Source organism: Pristiophorus japonicus, chromosome 1, assembly GCF_044704955.1.
Source record: "Pristiophorus japonicus isolate sPriJap1 chromosome 1, sPriJap1.hap1, whole genome shotgun sequence".
Taxonomy (NCBI): domain Eukaryota; kingdom Metazoa; phylum Chordata; class Chondrichthyes; family Pristiophoridae; genus Pristiophorus; species Pristiophorus japonicus.
In genome coordinates, this window is record NC_091977.1 from 347520544 (window position 1) to 347543354 (window position 22811).

Genomic DNA, 22811 nt, shown 5'->3' on the forward strand with positions numbered 1-22811 from the left:
AAATGATAATGAGAAAATACAGGCCCAATTGGGAGATGGGGCCAAACAAGAATTGTTACAAGTGGCCCACACACTAAGGGATCATGCCAAGACAATTAACTTAATAAACGCGAACCAAAAGTAAAATAGCGAAAGCGGACAAAATGCCGCAGTATGCGCTGGGTATGGAGCATGGATGATAAATGCAGTAGAACGTAACTTAGAACATCTACAAAATGAGGAGGTCCCAGATTGGATAACCAATGATGTATTCAGGGAATGGATCTTGAGAAAAAGGGAAACAGAGGCCTGCGAAATCAGGCGAAACAGCCAGGCATGGGTTCCTAAAACTAAATGTGTAACTGGTCATCAGAATATAATCGGATTCGTACTGTCACTACCACAATACGATGTGACCAAGGGAAACCTCCTGTATAAAGTTGACAATATAGGAGAAATAAGAAACCAAATACAGGTCAGATACCACAAACTGCACTTATTAAGAAGGGAGATGATACCAAGGGTGCGTGCATTAAATATTGTTATAAGAATAACCAGGTTGTTTTGTGCTGAGAACATCCCAAATTTGATCAAGATGACTGTGGGTACAGCCGCACAGAAGGATGCATCCTGAGCATAACCCTGCTGATGCTGGATTTCGAGACAACAGCAGCATCACAAAATAATGGGCAATGGTGTGTCAGCACCACAGCCACTAACATGACTGTGGAAGGAGTAACGCACTTCCCCATCACTACCACCGACTTTTGCTTTATGACCAGAGAAGAGTTTAATATTCAGGGACACATTATATACCCAGAATTAAAAGAAGAAACTATCAGTGGAATGGTGGTAGACACTATAAAGATGGGGTACAAGGGCTTCAAAGAGCCTCAGGGAAAACCCATTCCCAAACTAAGCGAGGAATAGACAGCGTTGGAGAAGAGTGTCCGTGAGCAATGACAAAAATACATCATCCTGATGAAGGAGATTGTTGAGCTACAAAAGGACACAAAGAAAGTGCTGGCCAATCAACCCTGCTATACACGACTATGGGATTTTGGACTTAATGTTCATGTACACCCTTGGATAAGAATTATATCACATGTATTAGTGATACTGCAGATGTTGATTGTACTTATATTACTGTTTGAATGGTGCTTTAGATGTAAGAGGAGAAGGATGAAAGCGCTGGTAAAAGCCGCTCAGAAATCCAAAAGGAAGCCTTTGCTGAAAGTAAGTAACAGGGAGATGAACCAAACCAAGACGAATACCTGATATGAGTCGTGAGTGTCCCAATCCTATCGCCTGATCAACAAAATCGGGGCGGGAGATACACGAGTCTAGTAAGATAAAAAGATTGGTTACGGTGGGTTAATAGAATAACCATGTGACCAAAGGGGGGATTGAAGCGGGAATTAAAGAGTTAAACATGTTTTAGATTAGGAAGGCAAAAATACAATTTGCTGATGTGTCGAAATTGGCAGGTGCAAATGTAGGATAATGGTACAATTCCTGTTATTCAGAGCTAATGTCATAGGCCTACAAAGTAGTTTCCTGTTGTTATTCAGAACTAAGAAATAGATTCCTATTGTTATTCAGAATTAAGAGATAGATTCCTGTTATTGGCAGGAGACAGGATACAGGATACATATGTTCATACCCAAGGAGGATGTGAAACAATTAGCAAAGTTAAACTTGAAGAATCTGTAACAAAGCGAATAAAAATTGTCACGCGGTAGAAAGACTGACCAATGATAATGTAAATGATGACTTTGCAAAGAATTCTGTATAAAAGAAACAGCTCCTGAAATATTAGACGAGAATGGTTTGGAAGGTAACCAGTTAAGGAACTGGTCTAGCCCGTGTCTCCTATGATCAAGCAATTAAACAATTATTTTCTCCACAACAGGTCTGTGTTGAGTGTCTTTGTCATACTCCACATCACACCTTCAGGTTCTGCAGGTGCTCGACGGTGTCCCGACCTGTAACCAAGATGTCATCCTGGAAGACCACGGTGCGCGGGACCGACTTCAGCAAGCTTTCCATGTTCCTCTGGAATATCGCCGCGGCCGATCGAATCCCAAAAGGGCATCTGTTGTAAACGAAAAGACCTTTGTGCATGTTGATGCAGGTGAGGCCCTTCGATGATTCCTCCAGCTCCTGCGTCATGTAGGCCGAGGTCAAGTCCAGCTTCGTGAACGTTTTCCCTCCCGCCAGCGTCGCAAATAGGTCATCTGCCTTTGGTAGCGGGTATTGATCCTGCAGTGAGAAACGATTGATAGTTACTTTGTAATCACCACAGATTCTGACGGTGCCATCTCCCTTGAAGACTGGCCCACTCATTGAATTCGATTGGCGAAATGATGCCCTCTCGTTGTAGCCTGTCCAGCTCGATCTCCACCCTCTCTCTCAACATGTAAGGTTGTGATGGATTGGTCGCGCCCCCGGAATCAAATGGATCTGCACTTTCGCTCCTTGGAACTTCCCGATGTCTGTTTTGAACAGTGCAGGGAACTTGCTTAGGACCTGGTCACATGAGGTGTCATCGATGAACAAAAGTGCTCGGACATCATCCCAGTTCCAGCATATCTTTCCCAGCCAGCTCCTGCCAAACAGCGTGAGGCTATCGCCCGGTACCACCCAGAGTGTTAAATTGTGCACCGCTCCATCGTAGGAGACCTTTACAGTAGCACTGCCAATTACGGGAATCAGTTCCTTTGTGTACATTCTGAGTTTGGTATTAATGGGAGTCAGGACTGGCCTTGAAGCCTTGTTGCACCACAACTTATCGAAAGTCTTTTTACTCATTATGGACTGGCTTGCGGCCGTGTCCAGCTCCATGGACACTGGGAGTCCATTTAATTCAGCCTTCAGCATTATCAGGGGAAACTGTGTGCACCCTGTTGTAGGCATTAGGCACCTGCTGAATATATCAAAACACTAGGCATTAGGTACCTGCTGAATATATCTAAACTCATATAAGTTTAAAGTGGCCACATATAAAATGGCTGCCCAAGCATGATGGGTACTCAGTTAGTCAAGGAATGAACTGGGGCTGACCGAGCAATGACCCTGTGAGGCCCACTACCGGGAATGCCTTAGCTCACTCACTTGAGACAAGATAACTATAAATGAACCATTATAATACCTGATGTGCAATATCCTTTGACTAAGGACTTCACACAGCAGAGCCCGAGGAACAGAGATAAGGGGGGGGGGCCCACCTCACATAATGAGATCATTAATCAGCCCGAGCTGACAAAAACCGAACATACAGCCCCTGAGATATCAGGAGAATTCTATTGGGTTAAAGAAACCTATATGTAATCTATAATCAGTATGATTGGATTGTGTCCAGCCGAAGTGGGCTGAGTAACTGTAAAGAACTATTGTAAAACATATAAATATCGCTGAGTTTCTTTGTTCGTCGGAGAGAAGTACCTGGATCCAGTCCTGAGGCTTCCTCCCCGCTAGAGAAAATAAAGGCCGTATTGGCGTTGGAACTGACTCTGAGTGTTGAGTGATTCTTCCGAGAAAACATTCACGCTAACACACCCCATATACCTCTGCCTCCTCGGTCTGAGGCTCTGGTTCATCATGATCCTCCATGGATCTGTCCTCCTCTGCAACATGGTGGTTTGCAGGATTAGCAGGGCTTGCAGCTCGCCTGCACATACGTTGGAGGTGTCCCATTGTTCCACAGCCCTTGCAAATGTATCCTTTGAAGCGACATGAATGGAATTGATGATCACTTCTGCAACGCCAACAAGGTGTTAATTGCCTTGTATTCACCACCCTTGATGGCGGACTCTGAGTCATCTGTGGATGTGCAGCTTCAGGCGTATAAGTCCTGCTATGTGCATTTCAATTCAAAAACAACGTTACTTTGTTCACAGTACTTGCAGCAGCACTAGTGTGCTGGGAAATTTGTTTGGTATTGTCACTGGTGGCGATAAACGCCTGGGCTATCGCTATGGCTTTACTCAAGATTGGGGTCTCTACAATCAAAAGTTTGCGAAGTATTACTTCATGGCCAATGCCAAGTACAAAGAAGTCCCTGAGCATATGCTCCAAGTGTCCTTCAAATTCGCAATGTCCTGCAAGGTGCCTTAGCTCGGCGACGTAGCTCGCCACTTCTTGGCCTTTAGACCTCTTGTACGTGTAGAACCGATACCTCGCCATCAGAATGCCATTTAGATGCTCCTGGACCAGTGTGCACAACTTATCGTATGACTTGTCTGTGAGTTTTTCTGGAGCAAGCAGGTTTTTCATGAGGCCATATGTTGGTGCCCCGCAAATGGTGAGGAGGATCATCCTTCATTTGGCAGTGTTCCCTTCTTCCAGCTTGTTGACCACGAAGTATTGGTCAAGTCGTTCCATGAAGGTTTCCCAATCATCTCCCTCTGAAAATTTCTCCAGGATGCCCACAGTTCTCTGCATTGTTGTGTTGGGGTTAGTCATCTGTATCTCGTCGCCAGTTGTTATGTCTTGAATAAAGAATCAGCCTAGATATTGCAAGCTCAAAGTAAGTGTGACCGTAGTCCTTCATTACAGATCTCAGAGTGCCTCTGCAGCCTGTGAGGCCTCCTTATATACAGGTGCTCCCAAGGGATTGTGGACTCCGGGGTTAAGCCCTCTGGTGGTGAGACATGGTAATTACAGGTTTACATACATAACAGTTGGAGCTGCACTCATCCAGGCAAGTGGAGAGTATTCCATAACACTCCTGACTTGTGCCTTGTAGATGGTGGAAAGGCTTTGGGGAATCAGGAGATGAGACACCCAGCCTCTGACCTGCTCTTGTTGCCACGGTAATTATGTGGATGGTCCAGTTAAGTTAAGCCATGCAAGCTCAGACTGCTCCCATGCAGGCTCAGCTTCCGGCCATGCAAGCTCAGATAGCTATCATCATGGCTGTGTTTAAGAGTGTGGAAAGGGCTTGCAGGGTGTCACAGTAGTCCAGCAATCTATCCTGCAACAGATGGCTAGGAATGCTGAGGCGCTGCCCCGGGGGAATGGCAGTCGCTCCATGGAGCAAGAACTTGCTGTCCTCTCTCAGGATGACAGCATTCGTACTTCCACCGCTGCCACGCCACCAATGTCATTGCCGTTGCCTATCAGCCAGCCAGCCCAGGCTACTGCTGCCCATGCCAAAGTGGTGCTGTCCACAGCCGGGCCTTCTAAGCCCAGAGTTGCTCAAGGCCATTTGCAGTGTCCCCCATGGAACATCAGCAGCCTTTCACCAGCCATGCTGCAACTACTAGGGTAGCACTACGTAGGAGCTAGAATAGGCAAAGGAACAAGAAGGACAGACACTAAGTGAATGCACAAGTGTGATTTGTCAACTTTGTTATGTAAGATTATAAATAATCATCTAAAAATTATGTTTGGAATGCTTGTTTTGTGGTGGCTTTCATTTCAGCTTTGTGCTCAAGAGAATGCTATGCTGTTCCGTGACACAGGAATGGTAAGGCGGTGAACTGATGAACAACGATGATCTGGGATTTCATTCATTGGAACCAGACTCTAATGAGCCTGTCCAGAACGGGGATTTGATGGCTGCCTCATCCCTTCCTCCTTCTCCTTCTCTTGGTCCTCCTCTTGGTCCTCTTCTCCTGAGGTGGCCATGGTACCCATGGTGGCAATGGCTGCACCGTCATGATGGACAAGTTGTGGAGGATGTGCAGCCTCGTCCTGAGGCCCCCACCTTTACAGAAACCAGTCTTCAGCCAATTCAATTCACTCCACATGATATCAAGAAACGGCTGAGCGCACTGAATACAGCAAAGGCTATGGGCCCCGACAACATCCTGGCTGTCGTGCTGATGACTTGTGCTCCAGAACTAGCCGCGCCTCTAGCCAAGCTGTTTCAGTACAGCTACAACATTAGCATCTATCTGACAATGTGGAAGACTGCCCAGGTATGTCCAGTCCACAAAAAGCAGGACAAATCCAATCCGGCCAATTACCGCCCCATCAGCCTACTCTCAATCATCAGCAAAGTGATGGAAAGTGTTGCCAACAGTGTTATCAAGTGGCACTTACTCATCAAAACCTGCTCACCGATGCTCAGTTTGGGTTCCGCTAGGACCACTCAGCTCCAGACCTCATTAAACTTTGGTCCAAACATGAACAAAAGAGCTGAATTCCAGGGGTGAGGTGAGATTGAGTGCCCTTGACATCAAGGCAACATTTGGCCAAGTGTGGCATCAAGGAGCCCTCGTAAAATTCGTCAATGAGAATCGGGGAAAACTCTCCACTGGCTGGAATCATATCTAGCACAAAGGAAGATGGTTCTGGTTGTTGGAGGTCAATCATCTCAGCCCTAGGACATGCTGCAGGAGTTCCTCAGGGCAGTGTCCTGGGCCCAACCATCTTCAGCTGCTTCATCAACAACCTTCCCTCCATCATAAGTTCAGAAGTGGGGATGTTCGCTGATGATTGCACAATGTTCAGTTCCATTCGCAACTCCTCAGATAATGAAGCAGTCCATGCCAGTAAGCAGCAAGACCTGGACGACATTCAAACTTGGGCTGATAAGTAGCAAGTAACATTCGCGCCACACAAGTGCCAGGCAATGACTATCTCCAACAAGAGAGAGTTTAGCCACCGCCCTTGACATTCAAAGGCATTACCATCGCCAAATCCCCCACCATCAACATCCTGGGGGTCACCATTAACTCGACGACCCTTCGTCAGAACTGGCGAATGTTCGAAAAGAACACATTCTTAAGAAGCACTGAAAGGGGGAGGGGAAGAAAGAACAAAAAGCAAGGTCTGTGATAGGGTGGAAGGCAGGAGAGATTAGAGAGACAAAAGGGATGATGGGCCGAATTGAAATGGTAATGACAGGAGTTAGAAAAAGGTTAGTCTAGATAGGGTGTGAATGGCGGAATAATGACCAGCTACCATTGGAGACAAAGAGAAAAAAGAAACAGGCTCTGGAGGGGCGGGAGGTGGGGTAGGAGAGAATGGAGCCAAAGATTGGCAGTGGTTATGCTCTGAAATTATTGAACTCGATGTTGAGTCCAGAAGGACTGTAAAGTGCCTAAACGAAAGATGAAGTGCTGTTCCTCGCACTTGCATTGAGCTTTGTTGAAACAGTGCAGGAGGCCGAGGACAGAGAGGTCAGAGTGGGAATGGAGTGAATAATTAAAGTGACGGGCAACCGAAAGCTCAGGGTCACACTTGCAGACTGAACAAACGGAGGTGTTCCGCAAAGCTGTCACCCAATCTGCACCCAATGTAGAGGAGACCACATCCTGAGCAGCGAATACAGTATACTAAATTGAAAGAAGTACAAGTAAATTGCTGTTTCACCTGGAAGGAGTATTTGGGGCCCTGGATAGTGGGAAGGGAGGAGATAAAAGGGCAGGTGTTGCATCTCCTGCGCTTGCACAGGAAGGTGCCATGGGAAGGGGAAGGGGAAGGGGTTCTGGGGGTGACTGCGGAATGGACCAGGGTGTCGCGGAACGGTCCCTTCGGAATGCTGAGAGGGGAGGGGAGGGGAAGTTGTGATTGGTGGTGGGATCATGCTGGAGGTGGCGAAAATGGCGGAGGATGATCCGTTAAATGTGGAGGCTGGTGGGGTGAAAGGTGAGGGCAAGGGGAACCCTTCCCCTCCCTCTCAGAACCACGACAGGGTTCCCCTTGTCCTCAGATGCTGCCTGACCCGCTGAGATTTCCAGCATTATATATTATATAAGAGCAGGTCTGAGATGGGTTATTTTGTGGTGATTGTCTCACCTCCTTACTCCCCAAAGTCTTTCCACTATCTACAAGGCAAACATTAGGAGTATTTGTGGAATACTCTCCACTTGCCTGGATGAATGCAATAACAACAACACTCAAGAAGCTCAACACCATCCAGGACAAAGCAACCTGCTTTATTGGCACATCATCCACCACCTTAAACACTCACTCCCTCCTCCACCACCAGCGCACCGTGGCTGCAGTGTGTACCATCTACAAGATGCACTACAGCAACTCGCTGTTGGGGTAAAAAGAAGACTTCTCTTCTTCAAGGTGGACTTCCTGATTTAAGAAATCGACACCTGCCCATATCCCCGCCCGTATAGTGACCACGGAATCACTCAGACGAAACCTCGGTTCAACCAGTTTTTATTCAAGCATACAGGGGAAGTGTTCACAGATGAACCTTCTAAGAACAAAGGTTTTACATCTACAGTTATACAGTTTCCGAGGTGTGCGACCCTCCTACAAAACCACCGATTGGCCTACTGCTATCAACGAAGTTACATCAGACTGGCTCTGAGTGGTTCCCCCCACCTGTCCATTTCCCATCACGTCACCCTTCCAGAATGTGTTATTCAGTGGTGTCAACTTTGCCTCAGTTCCTCATGATGTGTGAATTAACCTTGCTTCCCAGATTTTGATATCTTATTCCCAAATATCCCTTCAGATGTTGCTACAATAGACTGTTGACTCCCTCCTGTCCTTAGTGGATTCAGTACTGAATGTAAGCTTCACTCAGTCTGTATTAAGGTTAACACAAGAGATGGTTCATTAACCATCAAGCTTTGCTGCGTAGTAAGCTTTGCTGCTTCTCCTTCTTAAAACCCATTGTGAGCGCGTGTATAAGCATGCTTTACATACAATTGGTCAATTTATGATATATTACAATCCCTACCGCAAGGTAGAGGAACTCCCGATTCCTCAGAACCTCCTAATACGAATAAGCCCTACAATCTGGACATGTGTCAGATCAATTCACTACCTTCAGTGTCCACTTTAGTGACTGTCTGTCTGTCTACTCCCACTTTAGTGACTGTATTTTATCCCCTTACACTCGCTTCTTCAGCAGCATCTCCCAAACCCACGACCTCTACCATCTAGAAGGACAAGGACAGCATAAGCATAAGAACACCATCACCTGCAAGTTCCCCTCCAAGTTACACACTATCCTGACTTGGAAATATAACACCATTCCTTTGTCGTCGCTGGGTCAAAGTCCTGGAACTCCCTAACAACACTGTGGGAGTATCTTCACTACATGGACTACAGCGGTTCAAGAAAGTGGCTCACCACCAACTTCTCAAGGGCAATTAGGGATGGGCAATAAATGTTGATCTTGCCAACGACGCCCACATCCTATGAACAAATTTTTAAAAACCATCACGAAATGGGACACCCACTCTGGCGTGTACTGGAGAGCTCCTCCTAAGCGGTCAAGGCAGCGGAACCATTACTTGAATACCCCAATGCTCTGCTCGATGATATTCTTCATGGCAGCATGGCTGCCATTATATGATTACTGTCCATTGCAGAGGGGAGTCAGCGGATTTGGGTAAAAATAAACAGAGTGTAACAGGAAGCGACAGAGAGTTTAATGGTAGCAGTGTAGTAGAGAATGCCAATGATGATAAAAAATTAAATTAAAGGCTCTTTATCTGAATGCACAAAGCATTCGTAACAAGATAGACGAACTAGTGGCACAAATAGAGATAAATGGGTTTGATCTAATAGCCATTACAGAAAAGTGGTTGAAAGGTGACCAAGGTTTAAACTAAATGTTCCAGCAAAGTTGATGTTTCGAAAAGACAGGCAGATTCGTAAAGCGGTGGGGGGGGCGGGGGGAGAGGAGGGGGTAGCCCTGATAATAAAGGATAATATAAGGACAGTAGAGAGAAAGGATCTCGGCTCAGAAGATTAGGAAGTAGAATCAGTATGGGTGGAGATAAGAAAGAAAGAAAGGCTTTGATTTATATAGCGCCTTTCACAACCACCGGATGTCTCAAAACGCTTTGAAGTACTTTTTGAACTGTAGTGGGAAACGCGGCAGCCAATTTGCGCACAAGCAAGTTCCCACAAACAGCAATGTGATAATGACCAGTTAATTTGTTTTTTTGCTATGTTGATTGGAAATAACAATGGGCAGAAAACACTGGTGGGAGTAGTATATAAGCCCCCCTAACAGTAGCTATACCAGTGGACAGAATATTAATCAAGAAATAGTAGGAGTTTATAACAAAGGTAATGCAATAATCATGGGGGACTTGAATCTTCATATAGACTAGACAAATCAAATTGACAAAGGTAGTCTGGAGAACGAGTTCATGGATTGCTTTCAGGACAGTTTCCTAAAACAATACCTCATGGAACCAACCAGGCAACAAGCTATTTTAGATCTTGTATTGTGTAATGACACAGGGTTAATTAGGAATTTCATAGTAAAGGATCCTCTGGGGCAGAGTGATCATAATACAATAGAATTTCACGTTACGTTTGAGAGTGATTTGCCTAAGTCCGAAACTAGGGTCTTAAACTTAAATAAAACCAATTACATAAGTATGAAGGGTGAGTTGGCTGAAGTAGATTGGAAAAATAGATTAAAAGGTATGGCAGTAGAAAAGCAGTGGCTAGCAGTTAAAGAAATATTTCAAAATTCTCAACAAAAATACATTCCATTGAGAAACAAACTCCACAGGAAAAGTGATCCATCCGTGGCTAACTAAAGAAGTCAAGGATAGCACTGGATTGAAAGAAGAAGCTTAAAATGTTGTGAAGAATTGTAGTAAGCCTGAGGATTGGGAAAGTTTCATAAACCAGCAAAGGATGACCAAAAAATTTATAAAAAGGGAAAAAAATAGACAGAGAAAACTAGCAAGAAATATAAAAACAGATTGTAAGAGCTTCTACAAGTATGTAAAAAGGAAGAGAGTAGCGAAAGTAAATATTGGTCCCTTAGAGGCTGAGTCATGAGAAATGATTAAGGGGAATAAGGAAATGGCAGAAACATTAAACAAATATTTTGTATCTGTCTTCACAGTAGAAGACGCAAAAAGCATACCTAAAATGAGGGGGAACCAAGGGTCTAATAAGGGTGAGGAACTTAATATAATTAATATAAGTAGAGAAAAAGTACTAAAGAAACTAATGGTCCTACAAGCCGACAAATGCCCTGGACCTGATGGTCTGCATCCTAAGGTTCTAAAAGAGGTGGTTGCAGAGATAGTGGATGTATTGGTTTTGATCTTTCAAAATTCCTTAGATTCTAAAACGATTCCAGCAGATTGGGTAGCAAATGTAGCACTGCTATTCAAGAAAGGAGGGAGAGAGAAAACAGGGAAGTACAGGCCAGTTAGCCTGACATCAGTCATTGGGAAAATGCTGGAATCCATTGTTAAGGAAGTGGTATCAGGGCACTTAGAAAATCAGAACATGATCAGGCAGAGTCAGCATGGTTTTATGAAAGGGAAATCAGGTTTGACAAATTTATTAGAGTTTTTTGAGGATGTAACGAGCAGAGTAGATAAAGGGGAACCAGTGGATGTAGTATATTTGGATTTCCAAAAGGCATTCGATAAGATGCCACATAAAAGGTTATTACATAAGAACATAAGAAATCGGAGCAGGAGTAGGACATTTGGCCCGTCGAGCCTGCTCCGCCATTCAATAAGATCATGGCTGATCTGATCCTGGCCTCAACTCCACGTCCTCCCATAATCCTTGACTCCTTTATCATTCAAAAAAATCATTACACAAGATAAGGGATCATGGGAGTGGAGGTAATGTATGGATCAATGATTGGTTAAAGGACAGAAAACTGAGATAAACGGGTCTTTTTCAGGTTGGAAGGCTGTAACTAGTGGGGTGCCGCAAGGATCATTGCTGGGGCCTCAACTATTTACAATCTATATTAATGACTTAGATAAAGGGATCGAGTGTAATGTATCCAAGTTTGCTTATGATACAAAACTAGGTGGGACAGTAAGCTGTGAGGAGAACATAAAGAGTCTGCAAAGGATATAGATAGACTAAGTGAGGAGGCAGTAAGGTGGCAGGTGGCGTATAATGTAGGGAAATGTGAAGTTATTCACTTTGGTAGGAAGAATAGAAAAACAGAATTTTTTTTAAATGGAGAGATACTTTTAAATGTTTGTGTACAGAGAGATTTGGGTGTCCTTGTGCAAAAAACACAGAAGTCTAGCATGCAGGTACAGCAAGCATTAAGGAAGGCAAATGGCGTGTTGTCCTTTATTGCAAGGGGGTTAGGGTATGAGAGTAAGGATGTCTTGCTACAATTGTACAGTTCTGGTCTCCTTATCTAAGGAAGAATATATTTTCCTTGGAGGTGGTGCAATGGAGGTTCACAAGATTGGTTCCTGGAATCAGAGGACTGTCTTATGATGAGAGATTGTGTAGAATGGGCCTATAATCTCTGGAGTTTAGAAGAATGATCTCATTGAAACCTACAAGATTCTGAATCGGATTGACAGGGTAGATACGGAGCGGTTGTTTCCCCTGGCTGGAGTGTCTAGAACTAGGGGCCACAGTCTCAGGATAAGGGGTAGGCCATTTAAGACCGAGACATGGAGGAATTTCTTCACTCAGAGGGTTGTGAATCTTTGTAATTCTCTGCCCTAGAGGGCTGTGGATGCTGAGTCTTTGAATATATTCAAGGCTGAGATAGATAGATTTTTGGAGTCAAGGGGAATCAAGGGATATGGAGATCAGGTGGGAAAGTGGAGTTGAGGTCAATGATCAGCCATGATCTGATTGAATGGCGGAGCAGGCTCGAGGAGCCATATGGCCTACTCCTATTTCTTATGAGCCAGGTGTACAGCGGATAACCCTTGTCTCAGAGTAGCCACTCTCGGGTTCGGTGTGGTTCTGGAAAATTGCTGGCACAATGGACTGGTGGAAAGCATCATGACTGCTGCCAGGATACAGGGCATTCACCATTAGAAACATAGTCACACACCAAATGGCAGAATGGCAATGGTGGGAACAGGAATTGCCACTCTGAGAGGACAGCAGGATTATTGCCCCACTGACTCGCTGCCACTCTCCCAGGGCAGCGCTTCAGCATTCCTAGCAATCTGTTGGAGCACAGATTGCTGGACTGCTGCGACACGCTGCAAGCCCCTTTCAACATTGGTAAACCCAGCCATGATGGCACCAGTCTGAACTTGGGTGACAGCAAGCTGAGACTGCATGACAGCGGTCTGAGCTTGGATGGCACCAAGCTGGGACTTTTTGAAAGCGGTCTGCGCTTCCATTGCAGCACTAAGATGTTGGGTCGCGTCCACCTGAGCTGCAATGGCATACAGCATCATGTTTAGGTCTCTGAGAGTGTTCCATCATTTCCAGCCATGAAATCCAACCTCTGCACAGAGCCCCATGCAATGTTGAAAGCGAACTCCTCCATGCTCCTTGATATTGCCAAGACACACTCTGGCATGCTTGACATTGTACCTAGCAATTCGGTGTGCATGCCCATCCCCCTTCTTCTGAAGACTGCCCCATCGAGGTCCTTATCAGAGTCCTGTGCAGCAGAACTCGTACGTGAACTCGCCCACTGGGGAACTGGCCCCCGAGCTACCCTTTCCCCCTGGCCTTGCTGCAACCCACTCGTACCCAGTGCCTCACCCTTTGCAGATCCTGCTTCTACACTAGCCTCTAAAGTACACAGTGCCAGTTTCTGAGCGGGCGTCTGTGAGTGACAGATGCAGTGACGCTGTGTCGTCGTCTTCTCCCCCCTCACTCTCCTGCATTGCCTCAGGGACAGGCTGCTCGGGTGCTTGGTCTTGATTCACTGAAAGCAGAAAGGCACAAGAGTTGAGTTATGGTGAGGGGAGAGCGGGTAGAACAAGATTTGCATGTATACAGCATCAGCAGATTGATAGTAAGAAGAGGGATGTGAGAAGAAGGATTAGGAATGAGCATACTGTTGTTGTGCCCATGGGCTTTAACCTCATCGGTTGCCACGGCCTACATTATCTGCTGCCCAATGATCTCCAGCACTCTCTCCTCCAGTTGGCTGAGGTTGTGGATGGCAGCCTGCCCTGGCCTGTCTGCCACTGCTCTCTCTGATTATGCGCAACCTTGGCCTGCGAGAGAAAGAGAAGTGTGTGTGTGAGTATGGTGCAATGTGTTTGGGTGATGTGCCTGCCATGGTTGAATAGCCGTCAGTGTGTGTAATGTGTGAGATGTGGGTGTAAATGTTGCAGCAGTGGTAAGGTTGTGAGGATGAAGTGAAGCGATGATTGTAAAGTCTGAGTGGTGATAAGTAGAAATTGTTGGTAGGTGAGTGATGGGGTTGTGGTGCATTGAGCAGTGTGTGAGGCTTGTAGTGCAGATGGTTGGATATGGCATTTATTGAAGCCTTCACTCACCTTGACATGCCATATGAGGTCATTAAACTTTTTTCGACACTGGATGGCCGACCTTGGCATCACTGTGCTGGCCGTCACATAGGCGGCTATTCCCCACTAGAGGTTTCGAGAGATGTGTGGCGAGGGCTTCCTGCCAGTATGTGGGAAGAGGATAGCCTATCTCCTCTCCATGGCCATGACCAGTGCCTCAAGAGCTGTGTCTGAGAATCTGCGGGCTCTCTCCCTGTGCTGAGGCTCAGCTATGTGTTTGCACTGCCGTCTTCTTCCAACTGAAGTTGTGAGTGGCTTGACAATGAGGTGCTGCAGTATCAATGAACCTCCCCTTTAAGTACTGATTAAAGCCTGTGCAAAACATGACAGGTTGTAAGAGAAAATTGGCATTAGGGGTATAAGCGAAATAAGGTTTAAAGTGCCGGCTTCTACATTGGCTCAGCAAAAGGGGCAGAAGGTCTGTGGCTGACCTCACATTCTATCAAATTTCAGCACCAAGGACCCAGAGGCCTCTGATTCAACATTGATGTACCAAAACACCAGATAACATTAAGGTACGTCTAGTCCGACAAGATAAGACTCTGTGAAAAGATCCGAAACAGACTTTTAGGCACTACGTACGATCAGCAAATTCTAACCCAACGAGGTCATCCCAATTAAGGTCTAAAAGTTGCCTTGAGATCTTGGTCTGTCAATCCAAAATATTACTAATAAGGTAACCCAATTAGAGATCGAGGGAGGTCGTACCGGGGGGCGAAAGGATCTACGAAATGTATAAATGATGTACAATTTTGCTATTCAGGGAACATCTCCACTCACAGGCGGCTGTGGTGAGAGGTGTTCCTGGACATTCGTAATTAAAAATCGTTATACCTTGCCACCCATTTCCATCTACTACTTCGTGGGTCGCTACGTGTGTTAGGACGAGCATCGACCCTTTATATCAAAGGGCCCGCTCGTGGGAAGAGAAGCCTTCCCATTTTCCCCTTCAATTTGGTGCTGTGAGCAGAGTACAAGAACTTCCCGAACGGAACAATGATCCAGCTGTTGGGGTGAGTATGTTTCATTTCCCACCTTCAAGTTAGAGCTGTGGCATTGTAAACTGGGAGGGAAGGACATCTGTACAAAGAACCATCTGTAGCAGGTCCCAGAGCGTCGGAGACAGAGGAGAGGGATGATCTAGGGGTGGGAGGGGGTTAAAAGGCATACTCTGATACTCTGTGTAGTAAGCACGGCAGAGCAAGGGTACGACGCAAGGGAAGACATATGGACGAGACGTATTGATCCAAGTGGTACGAGCGCACGGCGCAGAGGCGAGACATATTGACCTGGAAGCGTGGCAGTTCGGGTGTACGGCGCAAAAGGAAGACATATAGATGACATCCCTGCAGAGACGAGACATATTGACCCAGAAGCGTGACAGTACGAGTGTACGGCGCCAAAGGGAGACATATAGACGATGTCCTACATCTCAAACACGAATTAAAGGGAATGCCCAAGACCCCTACACCTTCCCCAAAGTAAGATGGGTAACCCGGCTAGTAAAAAGGCGAATAAAACCAATGGTGGGATAGTTAGACCAAACACAAGGTTGAAATGGCCCAAGTAATTATCCTTACCTGTTACCGGGAACAGGCAAAATAAATAGATACCCACACTGAATTGATTCAGGAATGAAAAACTAAAATAACGGAATTAGAAAAGGCTGTAAAGGAGAACGGACAAACCCTACAGTGCGCATCAGCAACACCCGACCTAAAAATAACCCCCCCAGTACCCCAAATATACCCCTCCCTGAAAGAGGTACAGGCAGGGGAGCCCCAAGATAATAACGGAACCCAGGAAGGGCCCCCGGCATATGACAGGTACGTACAGGCAGCTCCTGTACATACTACCACCGTCCCTACACATGGGCAGCAACCCGGTCACGTCACCATACAAGAAGTTCCCCTCACCCCGCATGAGAGACAGACACTGCTAAAAGATTTACCCACCCCCAAACCAAATAGCAGGAATACAGAATTCTGGCAAAAGGTTGAGGAAATGTTGGATGCACATAATCTAACCCGAGGAGACGTACACGGTCTGGTAAAGGCCAAAACCAGTAATGTAAACTGGCAAAGGGCTACCCAATCCGTGCAAAACGGCAACTGGATGACGATGGGAAACCCGATGCGAACTACGGCACAGCGGATACTAGACCTCAGCACAGAATGGATGAATATTGGGGACCAATAAGAACTGATAAATGGAGCAGGATATTAAAAGTAATCCAAAAACTGAACGAAACTGTAGGGGAACATGGAGAGCAGAAATGGCTCGAGTACAAGGACCACTCCGGTGCTAACAACCCCGATAAAGAGGCTGCGGCATTTTTAGAAATATTTAAGGGTGGACTGGGGGAGGCGCATCAAAAAATAATTAAGCTGGGATTCAAGATAGGAGATGATTATGATGAAATCTCAGAATGGGCACAAATCGTGGAGAAATTAAAGGCCGAGCAAAAGGAAAAGGTAGCTGATAGTGGTGGCAGCATTAGTGACAGGAGAAAAGGAAGATAGGGGGGACCTGAGCGCAGCCCCCTTGATGTGTTACACAAGTCATCAGGGTGGGCATTTTAGCAGAGATTGCTCACAAAGGGAGGCTGAAAAAGGGACGGATAGACTCAAGTGCCATAATTGCAACAAACTGGGACACGTAGCAAAAAGATGTTGGGCAGCGGGAGGCGGGGCGGCAGGAAATGGCCCCCAGCAAACCAGAAAACAGACAGGGACGCCCATCACGCATGAGGAACGGATGGAAATTCTCCGACAAACAACAATGCCAGCCCCACTCCCTCTGGAGTCACCTTCTAACAAGGAGCTCATCAACTTACTTAAATTGGCCAGTACCCGTTAGGGGTTACCGGCCCCCAAGGGAAGGTTGGGACGGCCGACGCTAGATCCCCGTATGTTTATTAGTGCAGTGTTAGGGGGCCAGCAGTGCAACATGCTAGTGGACACGGGAGCGTCGGTATCCATAACTAATCTAGACCTCCCTCTTACAAGAACCACGGTTAATATTCAAGGGATAGGAGGAGGATCCAAAAAAGCGACATTAAGCGAAGTAGTACTATTAAAGATACAGGGAATAATGATACCCATCCAATTTTGGTGCTGCCCTAACCCGGAAGGCACCATGCTAGGGATAGACACCCTGAAGGAAGTAGGGGCACTTATAGACCCCCAGCGTAATTGGATAATATGGGGAGAGAAACATCATACCCAACAGAAGTTCGATTGTCCGGGACATCAGCAGCAGCGAGTAGCAAGGATTGTCCCAATACAGCCCGAGTGGGAAATGAAGGGCGTGTGGGGCAGTGTATGCCGACTATATCCGGCTCTGTGGGCACAGCAACAGGATTGCGTGCTGGCCCGAGCTGACCCGGTCAAAATTCCCGGGCCGGATCATAAGGCCCACAGACAATATCCTTTATAAACCCGAGGCTGAAGTAGCCGTCCACCAAATAGTGCAAGAATTAGAACCACAAGGGGTGGTAAAGCTAGTAACTGCCACCACTAATTCACCGATGTGGCTGGTAAAGAAACCCGACGGAACCTACAGGTTCACTGTCAACTATACAGTCCTGAACAAGGTCACCCAAGGGAACATCCGATTGTGGCGAGCCATCCACTATTTTCAATGGCCTGAACCCAGAACATAAAATCTTTACTGTACTCGACGTAGTGAACGGATTCTGGGCTATACCTTTGAATGAGGAGTCACAGAGGAAGTTTGCCTTCACTGTAAAGGGGAAACAGTATACCTGGACCAGGGTGCCACAAGGATTTCACAATAGCCCGGGCATATTCCACCGAGATTGTCAGGAATCCTCCTGGACGTAGGAGAAGGAAACACTATACTACAGTACATGGACGATATTCTTATCGCTTCAGGTAATGAGCAACAATACATGTTGGCCCTAACTACAGTATTAGGGGCCTTACAGCGCTCGGGATTGAAGGCAAATCCCAGGAAAGCCCAGATGGGAAAGGAGGAGGTTACGTACTTGGGATATGTAGTAGCATAAGGGAATAGACAGGTGCCCGCAGATCGGAAGGAGGCTATTAGAACAATGCCTAGACCAGAAACGGTAAAAGGGGTCCGACAGGTATTGGAACTATTTAACTATTGCCGGAATTTTATTCCAGACTATGCGGAGATGGCCCAACCGATACAGGACCTAGTAAAAGGAGGAAGGCCCTGCCAGGAGCCCGTTGACTGGGGTAGCCCCCAGGAGATGGCGTTTATACAGCCAAAGCAAGCCCTTATGAGTGCACCCGCCTTGGTATTGCCGGATCAGAATAGACCCTTCCACCTGTATATGTACCATAGTGAGACCCATTACAATGCGGTGGTAACCCAGGAACACGGGGATAGGCAAAGGCCCGTGGCATACTATTCCATGAAATAAGGACCAGTGGCCGCAGGGCTGTCCCTGTGTCGCAGCTCTCGATTGTGCGGCATGGGCCGTGAGGGCCAGCGAGCCTATAGTGATGACCAGGCAGATCATCTTACATACCCTCGTGGAATTACTTAACAGAGGAAGGCTAAGAACTGTATCCGACGCACAGCGCGCCAATTGGGAAGCGATGCTCTTACACCCAAACGGCGGCATGACTATAATAAAGGACAACGGGAATAGTCCCGCAGGATGGATAGTCACCGAAGGTAAAGAACACCAGTGTGGTCTCATGGGAAATGAGGGGAAAGGGAATCACATTAGCGAAACCCCGCTTGAAAAGGCAAATATAGATCTCTATGTGGATGGATCGCGTTGATATGTAGATGGAACCCAACGAACAGGATGGGCAGTGGTGGACAACAATGGACAAGTCAGGAAAAGGGGACCCTTAAAGGGAAACCTATCGGCTCAGGTAGCGGAATTGGTAGCCCTCACAGAAGCATTAAAATTAGCAGCAGGGAAAAGGCTCAACATATACACAGATAGTCGTTACGCCTTCGGGGTGGTACATGATTATATGACTGCTTGGAAACGACGGGGGTACGTGACATCGGGAGGGGGACCCATTATGCACGAAGAGATCGCTAAGGAATTGGTAGAAGCATCCCTCTTCCCACAGGAATGTGCAGTGATAAAAATTAAAGCGCATCCAAAGATCACGGACAGGCACCAGCAGGGAAATGCCTGGGCAGACGAAGCTGCCAAACAGGCAGCCGAATTAGATCTGACTAGTAACACCCCGATTGGCTCATGTATTACCCAAACGGAGGAAGTAAACATACTCAAGCTACAAGGAGAATCCACCCCGCAAGAAACAGAAGGGTGGGAACAGAACCAGCTAAAAGGGGGGCGGATGGAGTTTGGAGGAAAAATGGCAATGTAGTGGCCCCGGAATGTATCCAACAGAACCTATTGAGTTTCTACCACTGCTACACCTGATATGTCCTTACTATACAGTATAAATGCACACGAGGCCCATGCTTGAGGGCAGGTCACTCTGTGACCAGTAACCTTTATTAGCTAACACTCAAGTGATGAAGGTGTGTGGAGCTTCCCCTTTTATACCTGAAAGTCCAGGCTAGGAGTGTCTCCCACAAGTTCACCACCTAGTGATCATTGTTCTCACAGTGTACAACTTAGGTTAGTTTATACATGGGTTACAATGATAGTTGAATACATGACATCACCTCCCCCCCAAAGTCTTATTGGGATCACAAGTTAAGTCTCTCTGGTGGTTTACGCTCCCTTGTAGAGCGCCTGAGTTGGGGCTCCGGTTGTTGGGCGCTGGCCTGAGTGTCTGCTGTTTCCGGTGCCTCAGGCCTGTCCGGACTGCCCCACAGTGACTGGGCTCTCCTCCACTTGGTTCCGGTGTTAAGTCAGCTGTGGTGGAGTAAACTACGTCGTGTTCTTCCTCTGCTTCTTCTATGGGGTTGCTGAACCTCCTTTTTGTTTGATCCACATGTTTGTGGCAGATTTGTCCATTGGTCATTTTCAGGTTGCAGATATCAAGAGGATTAATAATCTTATCAACGACCAGGACTTTTTTGCTCTCAGATCTATAAAGATGCCTGTGAAAAAGATCACTTTATTGAGTGAGACGCACAGCCCTGCCAAATCAAGACTAATTCCACGTGTTGCCTTGGAATCTAATGCACAGTTTCAGGAATCCAACACTGGTGTAGATTCTTCATCGAATGAAAATGCTGACAATTTTCTCAGAGAGGTTGATAAAGACATAGAAAGGATAGTGAAATCTAATGACACCACTAGGGAGCATTTAAATGAAGTGGTTTCAGCTTTATCTACACAACCATTTTATCAAGCAGCAGATCGCAAAATCTTGCCACGTAAAGATCCCCATTATGGAGCTGACTGGGGCATGCGTTGGTGGAATGCAGTGATGATAATGTTAGTAGTTGGGATTGTTACACCAGTGTTTTATCTACTCTACTATGAAGTCCTGGTAAAGGTTGAGACAAGCCATCATTCTACTATGGAATCAACAAACCTACCTGTTACTCAAACTGCACAGAAAGAGCCAAAGTACAACTATGAAATTCTTCTATTAAAAGGACTAAAATGGGTTCAGAGGAGGCCCATGAGCATGTGAACTCAAAAGTTCAAGTGGCTGTCACCTGACCACAAACATCTAACATGACTGTGCAGCGCAGATGTAAAATGACTGTATCCAATAGCCTCTAGTTTTAATGGGGAGGAACTGGGGAAATTGCATCATGTTAAAAATGCTCTCATTTTCTACTGCACAAGTGAACCAAATTTTGCAAAATAATCGATGGAAGCAGTGAAGACTTGTCTTCCTATGTTATGGGATATGGTAATATAAAAGATGACACTGATACAGAATTTGCTGGAATTTTGTGCCTGAGTTAAATGATATGCAGCATTAATAATTGCATTTGGGTTGATATTGCAGTTCTAAACAGCAGCTTTGCATCATTATTTAACCAGCATCTTCCTTTAAATAACTGTGATCCCGATTAGCTTGGTTAAATATATTTCTAAGCCAGACATTATTTTGTGGTTATTTTCTAGGGTGAAAATACATTTGTTATTAAACTGCAACTGTTTGTGTTTAAAGACACTAAAGTTTTAATATGTAATTTAAAATGCTAAAACTGACATCCAGTGTCAAAAATTATGCATTTAGCATTATCCCCACATCCCTCATGTTCTTTAAACCTTGAAAGATACCCTGCTGGCAGCTCATTGATATTCAGTGCAGCTATGCAGTGATTACGCCAGAATGCTATTTTCCGGTAAATGCGGAAATAGTAACTCTAAATGTCATAAAACTACATGTTGTCTTAATCTCATTTTCATATTAAGGATTTCTGCTGCCTAAAAATGTATTTATTGACTGTTAAATTACCATAGTTGAAGACATGCAGATGTCTTGTTAGTACTGAGACTGTTGAAAGTTAGTGTTTTATGTAACAGTTATTGATTCTGTACAGTAAAGCTGGAGATCATAATTGTGAAGAAAAGACCAAATGATTCAAAATGTGGCTATTCAAGAATGAAATTCCACCATTTACTTCAGTTGTATTTTCTTAAAACTTTGTAACAGAATTGTATTCTTTTGGAATTTATCATAACTTTTAAAATAAAAATTGAAACACTTGATGCACAATGCAGTTCCCATTTATATTTAGTTTGGGATAAATATTCAATGAGTAAACAAGTTATCTCCCAAATTCCAGACATTGTGACTGCACCCACCGGTAGCCTCCATCATTGGCTCTGCTGTAGTTTGCAAGAGCAGTGGGAGAGCACCAAATTTTCAAAGAACAGGTGGGAATATCTCTAGCCTGCTCCATATAGCTGGAATGTCCAACTGGAGGATTGCGCTCCAGCTCCTCTTGACCTCGACCAGGAATTGCTCAGCCCCCTATAAAAGAGGGCAGATCAGAAAGAATTTTTAAAATGCACCCTTCAGGGATCCCAGCCACCACCTGGTTGAACTGCACTGTCACCCAGCTCGAGGGACGTGTACCTAAACTCACTCGCCAAATTTTGTGCTGTCTACTAATTTAAATGATTGCCCAAGGTCGTGCGAGACTAGCACCACTTAAACCCAATCTGCACCTCCTCTTAAAGAGGAGATGCATTCTGATGGAGCAGGTGCTGGAAGTGGCTGGGGAAGAGAGTCTGACCTGCAAGAAGAGTGACTAATGGTGCAAAAGGAGAGAGAGCATGCTCCAAGGTTCTCAGATGCTGCAATGGAGGCCTTGGTGGAGGAGGTGAACATGAGGAGAGGTGTCCTCTATCCATAGGCCCTCCAGCCAAACTCTCAGAAAGCAGTGGGAGCTGATAGCTGTGGCGGTCAATACCAGAAGTCAAGCCTCGAGGATCTGGAAGCAGTGCCCCAAAACGTTTAATGACTTCTGACAAGTAGTCAAGAGGTCAGTGAATGCATCCTCAAATGCCTTATACCACCAATTGCACTACTAGCCTCACACACTGCTCAATGCATCACACCTACCAACAACCTCTATCAAACAGGGCTCATACCGAACATAGATTCACCTCACCCTCATACAAGCCTTATATCCAAATCTCTCAGCTTGCACACACTATCAGCAATTCATTCATGTCGAGCACATTGCATGACAATCTGACACACTTCCATCTCTTGCAAGGACAAGTTGGTGCCTAACTAGAGCTGACCAGCTTCT

General features: G+C 45.8%; 1 pseudogene; it reads left to right on the plus strand.

The window, feature by feature from the left end:
• Window positions 1–20074: 20074 nt before the first annotated feature.
• Window positions 20075–20792, plus strand: LOC139265127 (lysM and putative peptidoglycan-binding domain-containing protein 3 pseudogene; annotated as a pseudogene).
• Window positions 20793–22811: the final 2019 nt, after the last annotated feature.